The following is an 11,968-nucleotide window of genomic DNA, read 5'->3' as shown; positions in this document are numbered from 1 at the left end:
ATGTTATGCACAACCTGTCAACCTTGATTACAATTTCCTATCTTTGTATTGGCCTAATTTAATGTTTTAAAGTAATTATTTTTTCGACTAAAATGAATGACTAAAACTGGACTAAAACCCTTTTAGTTTTCGTCGACTAAAACTAGACCAAAACTATCAAGAATAGAATTGACTAAAATGTGACTAAAACTATTTGCATTTCATCCAAAAGACTAAGACTAAAACTAAATCAAAAATGGCTGCCAAAAACAACACTGGTGGTGTGCTGGGGGGCCAGCACATCCAAGAAGGACACATCCAGGCTGAACAAACTGATTAGGCAGGCCGGCTCTGTGGTCGGCATGAAGCTGGACTCTCTGGTGACAGTGGCAGAGAAGAGGTCTATGGACAAACTATTGAACATCATGGACGATGCCAGTCACCCTCTGCACACCGTCATCAGCAACCAGAGGAGCCTGTTCAGTGACAGAATGCTCCTTCCCAAGTGCAGGAAGAACAGACTCAAAAACTCCTTTGTCCCTCATGCCATCAGACTGTACAACTCCTCTCTGGGGGGGAGGCGGGGTAACAGGAGGACAGAGGACGGGAAGGAGCCTAACAAATGCCTAGCCTAACAATCAGCAATACTGGACAATGTGCAATATAATGTGCAATATAAAGTGCAATATCTTTCCTGCCCCCCCACACACACACCCTAACCCCACTTCACCCCCCTCCCCCCTTCCTGCCTTCCCCATATCTTATTATTTTATATTTGTATATGTAAATACTAAATTTATTTTAATTTATCTAGAAGTTTTTCTCTATTTCTTTTCTCTGTTTATCTGTAATGATGCTGCTGGAATCTTAATTTCCCTGAGGGAACCCTCCCAAAGGGATCAATAAAGTTTTATCTAATCTAATCTAATCTAATCTAATCTAATCTAATCTAATCTAATCTAATCTAATCTAATCTAATAGAAAAACAACAGTTCCAACTGTCATGACATGCACAGTGCTTGTTCTGAGTAATTGACTCGTTCACTGAAGGGGTGAAATGGGTGCATTCAAAATAACAGCAGTGCAGAGTTTAATGAGGGAATTCATTCATTCTGTGATAAACAGTTATCATTAATTATCCTTTATTAAGGAAGAAAGGAAGCAAATGTTTCACACATTGTTATAAAATATATTTCCTTCTTAATTGCAAAGTAAAACAGGCTGTTCCAAACATTGTTCAGAGGAACAACGTAATTTGATTAAAAATTTGATTGGAGAGGAGAAAACATATTAAAAAAAATAATCAAATTAAGGACATTATCAGAAATGATCATTATAGGAAATGCTAAAATGATCTCAAATGCTTTAAAATGCAACAAAAACCTGAAACATATGGAAACAAATAAGCAACTACTGTTAAAATGGATTGAAGAACAGTCAGAATGGCACAGATTCAGCCAGTCATCACCTCCAGAAAGATGATCTAAAATGAAATCACTGTATGGGTATGTCAAGTCAAGTTTATTTTTATATCTCTTTTAACAACAGACATTGTCACAAAGCAGCTTTCCAGAAATTTGAAGATTTTATACATGAAACTCATTTTATCCCTAATCTATCCCCAATGAGCAAGCCTGTGGTGATAGTGGCAAGGAAAAACTCCCTCAGACGACATGAGGAAGAAACCTCAAGAGGAACCAGACTCAAAAGGGAACCCATCCTCATCTGGGTGAAAATGGACAATGTGATTATAAATAACTTGCTTCTATAACAGTGTTCTATATAGTCACAAAGTATAACTATGTAACCAGGAAATTCAGTATAGTTTTAACATGAAGTCTGTTTTGTTAAAGTTATAAGCTGTTCATTGATGGAAACTTGAGTGCAAAACTGTTCATGACAACTGCAGTCCTTAAAGTTAGCAAGCCAACTGTAGTCCTCAGCCATAAAAGCATTACTGTAAGTGTCCAGAGTATCTTCCAAGTGCGACTTTCAACTGTCCATATAGAACCGTCCTCCACAGGAGCGATGTGATGAGACTCCAGCCAGATGTAGGGCATCAGGGTGGATCAGGCAGGTCCAAGGAGCAAAAGAGGTCAGCATCTCAATCTCAGGATCAACATGTAACTCAGAGGGACAGACGGGGGGGAAGAAACTTCGAGAGGAACCAGACCCAAAAGGGAACCAATCCTCACCTAGACAACAACAGACAACATGACTATAACATTAACAGTTTTAACATGAAGTCAGTTTCGTTGATGTTATAACTCTTCATTAATGGAAACTTGAGTGCAAAACTGTTCATGACAACTGCAGTCCCAAAATTAGCAAGCCAACTGTAGTCCTCAGCCACAAAAACATTACTGTAAGTATCCAGAATGTCTTCCAAGTGTGACTTTCAACTGTCCATATGGGGCCATCCTCCACAGGAGCGATGTGATGAGACTCCAACCAGACATAGGGCATCAGGATGGATCAGGCAGGTCCGAGGAGCAGAAGAGGTTCAGCATCTCGATCCCAGGATTGACATGTAACTCAGAGGGACAGATTGGGGGGGGGGGGGGGGGCACAGGTTGTTAGGTATGCCCAATGTCACCTGATGAGTAAGAACAGTATACATTTCGTGCTGAGTACAAGCAGGGACTCCGGCAAAACTAACTATGACAGCATAACTCAAAGGGGAGAGCCAGAAGGTAACACAGGCATGAGAGCGCCCTGGTACATAAAGCAGCAGCCACTACACTGTCAACAAACCCGAGTGAGCAAGTGAGTGGAGGGCTGACAGCATCCATACATCCCAGTTTACCAAAACACTCTATGCCTGAGGACTCTCCAGATCTACTCCTTTACCTCATAAAAGGATTAACAAAGGATAGTTTTCATGCTACAGTGTTGGGCCTATTTATCATATACCAGGGATCATGGATCAGTTTGAATGCATCAAAATACTTGAAGAGATTATGTTGTTGTATGCCGAAGAGGAAATGCCCCTGAAATAGGTGTTTCAACAAGGCAACGACCCAAAACACACGAGTAAGCAAGCAACATCTTGGCTCCAGGCAAAAAGGACTGAGGTAATGAAGTAGCCAGCTCAATCCCCTGACCTCAACCCCATTGAAAAATTGTGGGGTGACATTAAAAATGCAGTTTCTGGAACAAAGCCCCCCAAAATTCACAGAAACTGTGGAATGTAGTCCATTCATCCTGGACTGAAATACCTGTTTATTGGTGCCAGAAGTTAGTTGACTCAATGCAATGCAGATGCGCATAAGCAGTTATCAGAAACAATGCTTATGCAACTAAATATTAATTCAGCTTGAGTTTGAAGAGAAAAATGTTGACACTGCTATTTTTAACAGATTAATATTCCCTTTCTTTGCTTCCTGTAAAATAATAATGCAGATTTGATCCATCCATCCATTATCTGTAGCCGCTTATTCTGTTCTACAGGGTCGCAGGCAGGCTGAAGCCTATCCCAGTTGACTATGGGCAAGAGGTGGGGTGCACCCTGGACAAGTCACCAGATCATCGCAGGGCTGACACATAGAGACACACAACCATTCACACTCACATTCACACCTATGGTCAATTTAGAGCCACCAATTAGCCTAACCTGCATGTCTTTGGACTGTGGGGGAAACCGAAGCACCTGGAGGAAACCCATGCTGACACGGGGAGAACATGCAAACTCCACACAGAAAGGTCCTCACCGGCTGCTAGGCTCGAACCCAGAACATTCTTGCTGTGAGGCCACAGTGCTAACCACTACACCACCGTGCCCACAGACTTGATAAAAATTTTTAATGCTTTGATTTGGAATTGAATGTGTAATGATCCCATGACATTTGAAATATGGAAGTAAAAGCTATTAAAAATATTTCACTTTATTAACGCACTGTGATTGATTTGAACACAACTGTAGGCCCATATATATAAGGTGTGAAATTCTGAGACTGTTCCTGTTGCGAATGAACAGAGCATGGCACGGTCATACACATGTAGTAGAAACAGGCAATAACTTTCATCTGTATGCTACGTGACATCATTGTTTCAACATCAAGATCTGTATGACACGCATTTTTCTGACAATCTGCCCATGTGCATTTACAATTTCACTGCTGACCTTGAACTTGAACAGAGAGCAAACATCAAATTCTGTGTCAAACTTGGGAAATCGCCAATGAAGATCCACAAGATTCAGAAGCACAGCCTTCAAAAATGGCTAAAAAATTGAGCACATTGTGCATCAGGATAATCGGATTGCTCTGACTTCAAAACACCTCAACCAGTCAAAACACTTCTCCCGGCTCATTGCATCGTTGTTGTAGGCAACGGTCTCTGGTGCTGATTTCCCAAGATTGAAACACAAAATGTGATGTTTGCTCTCTGTGTAAGGTCTCAAATGTGAATGTACTTATATGTTGGATGTTGGATCATGCCACTGAGACCAGAAACAGCCAATGAAAGTTTCAGTTGCTTCTAAAACCTGCTACACACTCGTCTAAATAGCAGGATGGCATAGGATTATATAAAACTCATGGGACAGCTTCAAATCTGGCTGTGGAGAAATGTAAATGAAACATGCTATGAGATGAACAGAAAAAAAAATCCTTATTGCCTCAAATGAGTCCATTTTCTGCAGGAGCCTGCTAATATAAGACATAATCAGAATGTAGTAATTTTCTTTCATCACCGGTCTGTCATTAGAGGATCATATCATCTGACAGGAAAAAAAAAAAAAACGTGTTGTAGCACAATCTTTTATAGAATTCAGCTAACACTTTAATGAGATCATCAAATAATAATAATCCTAAAACACTGGTGCACAATGTAAAACAGGCTGTAGCAATGCCTCGGAGCATTTTCCTCAGATTTCTTCAAGTTCCTCCTTTTCCGAATGCATTTCATGTCTCATGTGATGATATAAACCTGTTCAGAGTTGACAGCTCTAGGCCTTGGGGGGAAAAATGCTAGGTTTGACTCCTTTTCCCTGTGAGGTGTCTGGACATTATTCAATTATATTTCCTCAAACACTGAAACATTTTGATTGGTCAAATTATTTGACAGAAATTCTCATTTTATCAATCAAGCTGTCATATCTATATGAACCAGGATTGGTCTATCCAGGGGAAGCCATTGTGGAATGGTTCGAGAAGCAGCTTTGGGACCAAAAGGTTGCTGGTTTGAGTCCTTGGACCAGCAGGAATGGCTGAAGTACCCTTGAGCAAGGCACCTAACCCCCAATTACTCCGGGTATGTTGTTCTGGATACAAATGTCTGAAATGTTTCATGACTTGTTTTCATTTGCAGTATTGTATGCTTTCATGTGGATGTCCATGAAATTCCATCCATCCATTATCTTTAGCCACTTATCCTGTGCAGGGCAAGCTGGAGCCTATCCCAGCTGACTACGGGTGAAAGGCGGGGTACACCCTGGACAAGTCGCTAGGTCATGGAAGGGCTGATACATAGAGACAAACAACCATTCACACTCACACCTAAGGTCAATTTAAAGCCACCAATTAACCTAACCTGCATGTCTTAGGACTGTGGGGTAAACCGGAGCACCTGGAGGAAACCCACGCAGACATGGGGAGAACATGCAAACTCCACACAGAAAGGCCCTCGTCGGCTGCTGGACTTGAACCCAGAACCTTCTTGCTGTGAGATGACAGGCAAACCACTTCACCACCATGCTGCCTATGATGGAAATATCTCATAATAAAATATCTATCTGGGCGGCACGGTGGTGTAGTGGTTAGCTCTGTCGCCTCACAGCAAGAAGGTCCGGCTTCGAGCCCCATGGCCGGCAAGGGCCTTTCTTTGTGGAGTTTGCATGTTCTCCCCGTGTCCGCGTGGGTTTCCTCCGGGTGCTCCGGTTTCCCCCACAGTCCAAAGACATGCAGGTTAGGTTAACTGGTGACTTTAAATTGACCGTAGGTGTGAGTGTGAATGGTTGTCTGTGTCTATGTGTCAGCCCTGTGATGACCTGGCGACTTGTCCAGGGTGTACCCCGCCTTTCGCCCGTAGTCAGCTGGAATAGGCTCCAGCTTGCCTGCGACCCTGTAGAACAGGATAAAGCGGCTAGAGATAATGAGATGAGATGAGATGAGATGAGATGAGAAAATATCTATCCATTATCCCTAACCGCTTATCCTGTGCAGGGCAAGCTGGAGCCTATCCCAGCTGACTGTAGGTGAGAGGCGGGGTACACCCTGGACTAGTCACCAGGTCATCACAGGGCAGGTCATCATATAGAGACAAACAAATGTTTATGGTCACAGTCAATTTAGAGCCACCAATTAACCAAACCTGCATGTCTTTGGACTGTGAGGGAAACCAGAGCACCCAGAGGAAACCCACACAGACAAAATGCAAACTCCACACAGAAAGGCCCCCATCAGCCACTGGGCTCAAACCCAGAACCTTCTTGCCACGAGGCACCAGTGCTAACCACACCACCGTGCTGCTTTGAAAGAACCCACAACTGCTAAAGCATAATGCTAGTATTTTTTTTTCCTTTCTTTTTTTATCAGTGTGGATAAAAGTGTCTGCCAAATGTAAATGCAAATTGAACATGGCTGTCATGTTTGGGCTTAAGGTTCAGTAGATAAATCAGGCTTCTGAATAACAAGGTGCAATTGAATTATTCCATTAATGAAAACAGCACATTAAAACAATGAGAAGAGGAAAGATCTCTCTATAACTTCTAAAATCTGACCTAACAATTTTGGCTCATAATGGAAAGCTCCCCGGTGGCTGCACTGCTCATGTCGATTGTGATAATTGTGGTGCTTTCATGCACGACCAGGCAAGAGACATTTTTCAATGCAACATACAGAAATACTTAGAGATTTGCCTTTTTTTCCTCCCAGAGGGATATGTCAGACAAATGCAGTGAGCTGGAAAATAACTTCTTCTTCTTTTTTTTTTTTTTTGCAGATTTCACATCCCTAGTTTTCCATAAGGTAAACAAAATGAACAAGTGCTGGTTCGTAGCTCGCGGTGAGGAGTGTTCCTGGCATTCGGTGCTTTCTCTTCTTTTGTCCTTGTCGAACTTAGATCACTGCAGTGACTCATAGTATATGGTGATTGGCACATAATACTGGAAGGGGGCTGCTGGCATTTCTAAACAAAATGAAATCTGCACTGCTTGTCAGCACATTCCCCCTGCAGTTAGTGCAAACAAGCAGGTTCTCCTAAGAATTTTCTGATTCGTAATTGCTTTTCATTCATGACACTTCCTGGACTTTTGTACCATTTCTCTGAATTCTCTTCCTCCTTCTTTATTTTATATATATATATATATGTGTGTGTGCTATGACTGCTGGGCAGTGCCTCATTACTTGCATTCTCCTACCTGCCAGCACTAATGAGAGAAGGGACTGGTGCCAATGTGACAGAGTTGGTGGATTAATGCCCAAGCAGCAGCGGGTGAAGTTTGGGGAATACAGCTAGCCTGCAGTTCATTACACCTGATATATGACATTTTTTTTAGCACTGTGAAGTTCACTTTAATAATAAAGCATAATAGTAAATACTTGAGACTAATCAAAACTCCACCTGAGAAAGCATTCTGCCTGCAGGGACCGCAGCTGAGGCAAGTCTGCCTTAAAAAAAAAAAAGACATAGGTTGTTCCTTTCCATCTGCTTTTTTTTTATTAATACATAAAATATATATTTTTTGTAGCACTAGCAACTGAAGATGAGTCACATACCACATTCAAAGGAGGATAAAACTTTAAAACAGATTCTGTTTCACTTGAGATAACAGTATGTCTTTCTTCATGCCTTTTTTTCATTTGTAATGGATTGTATGTAGTTGTGTTTGTGTTTATTTTGTAATGCAAGCACACAGTCTGGTTGTGCAGACCAATTTCAATTACTTTGATCATATCTATTACTTCACAGCTAGCAGGAGAAAAGCACCTGGGTAATTTAGAACAGCGGAATGTAACAAACTATGCGTGCTCTCTTTAGAGTACTTAAGTACCTGGTTCACTGTAATGACCATCATCGTCCTTTTTTTTAATGAAAATAAAATAGTTAAAGGTAGACTGCCTTTCAGAATTTTCAAGTGTAGATCATAAAAAGAATTTTCCCCGACACCCAATTATTTTTGTTGAGTGGACCGAAAGCTACTGAATTCGAATCACAGATTTCCAATTTTATTCATTTTTTTAATACAACAATTAATGAATTTAGAGCCACGTGGCACTAAATTCTCTGCTATTTTTTCCTGCTTCACCATGACCCAATTCAAGATACTACATCATGCATCACGTGGTGGGCTTTCCCCGTTCGCGCAAGACATTGTGGGATACAAATTTGAAACAGGAGAGAAAAACGGAGGACATGAGTGTGCGAATGAAACGTGAAAGCGAGAAGAAAAGCCGTTATGTTGCGAAGGAAAGGAAACGCAAGACCAAACTAATAAATATTGGCGGTCAGCAAGCACCTCGGTGTGATCAGCTGTCCGTTTAGTGACAGAATGATGTAACTGTCAGTACATGGTCAAAGGTAAACCTGTAGATGGCAGTAATGTAACACTGGATGCCAGCTGCCGTAAAACCCAAAAGAAGAAGACGAAGGTAAACCTGCGCATGCACACACGGACTTCCTCCGTCTGCTTGTCTGCATGAAGCGAGCGATTTCATGCACATTATTTGCTCGGGAATCCCCTCCAAATTTCAGAAGGAACTAAATTTCACCGATTTTATGAAATCAAAATGCCGTCTAGTGTTAACTTTGTTACATTTATCTTTGATCACCATGACAGAGTAGAAAGTAATATTGCAGACTGTAAGACAACTAAACGACAATATGTGCAACGTTTAAATAATTGACTTTCAACATTCAGTAAAAAAAAATGAAGTGGTGTCCTGTCAAAAGTTGACACTTCAAATGTCACGTTCCATTTGTAGTCGCAATGTGTGAGACAGGAAAGGCTGATGAGCATCCCTGTCCCCATTTAACAAATATCTTCTGTTTTAAATGCTTCAAACTAAGGAAACAGCATGATAATGATGTGCAAATTATCCAAGCCCCTAGAGATATCGTTATTTCACAGCTCAACATCCAATATGTCCAGGAACACTAATTGCTAGCTGAATGAGCTCGACTAACGAGCTCAATTTGATGTTTAACAGTATGAAAGCTCTATATTAAACTTTGATGCTCTGTACCATCCAGGAAAATGCATTAGGGTTCTCTTTGCTAGTTAGCTAACAATCTAGCGAGAAACATGTCTGACATAATAGTTAGCTAACATGCTAGCTAAGGAACCTAGCAAGCTAATGAAACCCCAACAGCGTTTGACTGCGTAGCTAACCAGCTGAGAACATTTTCAGAATTGACATTCAGACAATTTAGAATGTCAATTGTACAAAAAAAGTGATTTGCAAAGTGATTACTCAACAAGATTGTCAGTACACAATGAAAGCAACATATTTTATTTGACTTTTCTTGATCATTCTTATCATTTTTCTCAAATAAATTATTACAATAGTAGCAGGACTGTTACTCAAGCCATTCTGTTTAATAATCAAATATACCATGTACTGAGAGACACTGATTGAAATTATGGATTTTCTGAGGTGAAGGGTGCAGCCCTGAAGAAAATACTATGATACCAGTCACTGAAGAGAATCAATAATTTCAGTCAGAGCCTCTAAGTGCATGGTATATATACAACCCCGATTCCAAAAAAGTTGGGACAAAGTACAAATTGTAAATAAAAACGGAATGCAATAACTTACAAATCTCAGAAACTGATATTGTATTCACAGTAGAACATACCGTAGACAACATATCAAATGTCAAAAGTGAGACATTTTGAAATTTCATGCCAAATATTGGCTCATTTGAAATTTCATGACAGCAACACATCTCAAAAAAGTTGGGACAGGGGCAATAAGAGGCTGGAAAAGTTAAAGGTACAAAAAAGGAACAGCTGGAGGACCAAATTGCAACTCATTAGGTCAATTGGCAATAGGTCATTAACATGACTGGGTATAAAAAGAGCATCTTGGAGTGGCAGCGGCTCTCAGAAGTAAAGATGGGAAGAGGATCACCAATCCCCCCAATTCTGTGCCGACAAATAGTGGAGCAATATCAGAAAGGAGTTCGACAATGTAAAATTGCAAAGAGTTTGAACATATCATCATCTACAGTGCATAATATCATCAAAAGATTCAGAGAATCTGGAAGAATCTCTGTGCGTAAGGGTCAAGGCCAGAAAACCATACTGGGTGCCTGTGATCTTCGGGCCCTTAGACAGCACTGCATCACATACAGGCATGCTTCTGTATTGGAAATCACAAAATGGGCTCAGGAATATTTCCAGAGAACATTATCTGTGAACACAATTCACCGTGCCATCTGCTGTTGCCAGCTAAAACTCTATAGTTCAAAGAAGAAGCCGTATCTAAACATGATCCAGAAGCGCAGACGTCTTCTCTGGGCCAAGGCTCATTTAAAATGGACTGTGGCAAAATGGAAAACTGTTCTGTGGTCAGATGAATCAAAATTTGAAGTTCTGTATGGAAATCAGGGATGCCGTGTCATTCCGACTAAAGAGGAGAAGGACCACTCAAGTTGTTATCAGCGCTCAGTTCAGATGCCTGCATCTCTGATGGTATGGAGTTGCATTAGTGCGTGTGGCATGGGCAGCTTACACATCTGGAAAGACACCATCAATGCTGAAAGGTATATCCAGGTTCTAGAGCAACATATGCTCCCATCCAGATGACGTCTCTTTCAGGGAAGACCTTGCATTTTCCAACATGACAATGCCAAACCACATACTGCATCAATTACAGCATCATGGCTGTGTAGAAGAAGGGTCCAGGTACTGAACTGGCCAGGCTGCAGTCCAGATCTTTCACCCGTAGAAAGCATTTGGCGCATCATAAAATGGAAGATATGACAAAAAAGACCTAAGACAGTTGAGCAACTATTATCCTACATTAGACAATAATGGGTTAACATTCCTATCCCTAAACTTGAGCAACTTGTCTCCTCAGTCCCCAGACGTTTACAGACTGTTGTAAAGAGAAAAGGGGATGTCTCACAGTGGTAAACATGGCCTTGTCCCAACTTTTTTGAGATGTGTTGTTGTCATGAAATTTTAAATCACCTATTTTTTCTCTTTCAATGCTACATTTTCTCAGTTTAAACATTTGATATGTCATCTATGTTCTATTCTGAATAAAATATGGAATTTTGAAACTTCCACATCATTGCATTCCATTTTTATTTACAATTTGTACTTTGTCCCAACTTTTTTGGCATTGGGGTTGTATATATATATATATATATATATATATATATATATATTTTTTTTTTTTTTGATTTTTTATCCCTCATCAAAAAATTCCAAACTAAAAGTGTTAAGATTGAATCTTGGCATAAACTCACTGGAGGCAGCCATGTTTGTTGTTTACATCAGAGTGACCTTCAACCTGCCCATGTGCAATGTACCATACTATCGCCCACCTCGCTAGGCATGATCATGATATATACAGTGGTGCTTGAAAGTTTGTGAATCCTTTAGAATTTTCTATATTTCTGCATAGATATGACCTAAAACATCATCAGATTTTCACACAAGTCCTAAAAGTAGATAAAGAGAACCCAGTTAAACAAATGGGACAAAAATATTATACTTGGTCATTTATGTTTTGAGGAAAAGGATCCAATATGGGGCGGCACGGTGGTGTAGTGGTTAGCGCTGTCGCCTCACAGCAAGAAGGTCTGGGTTTGAGCCCCGTGGCCGGCGAGGGCCTTTCTGTGTGGAGTTTGCATGTTCTCCCCGTGTCTGCGTGGGTTTCCTCCGGGTGCTCCGGTTTCCCCCACAGTCCAAAGACATGCAGGTTAGGCTAACTGGTGACTCTAAATTTGACCGTGAATGTGAGTGTGAATAGTTGTCTGTGTCTATGTGTCAGCCCTGTGATGACCTGGTGACTTGTCCAGGGTGTACCCCACCTTT

This window comes from Neoarius graeffei, chromosome 4, assembly GCF_027579695.1.
Source record: "Neoarius graeffei isolate fNeoGra1 chromosome 4, fNeoGra1.pri, whole genome shotgun sequence".
NCBI classification, from domain to species: Eukaryota; Metazoa; Chordata; class Actinopteri; order Siluriformes; family Ariidae; genus Neoarius; species Neoarius graeffei.
This window is presented reverse-complemented; position numbering follows the sequence as displayed.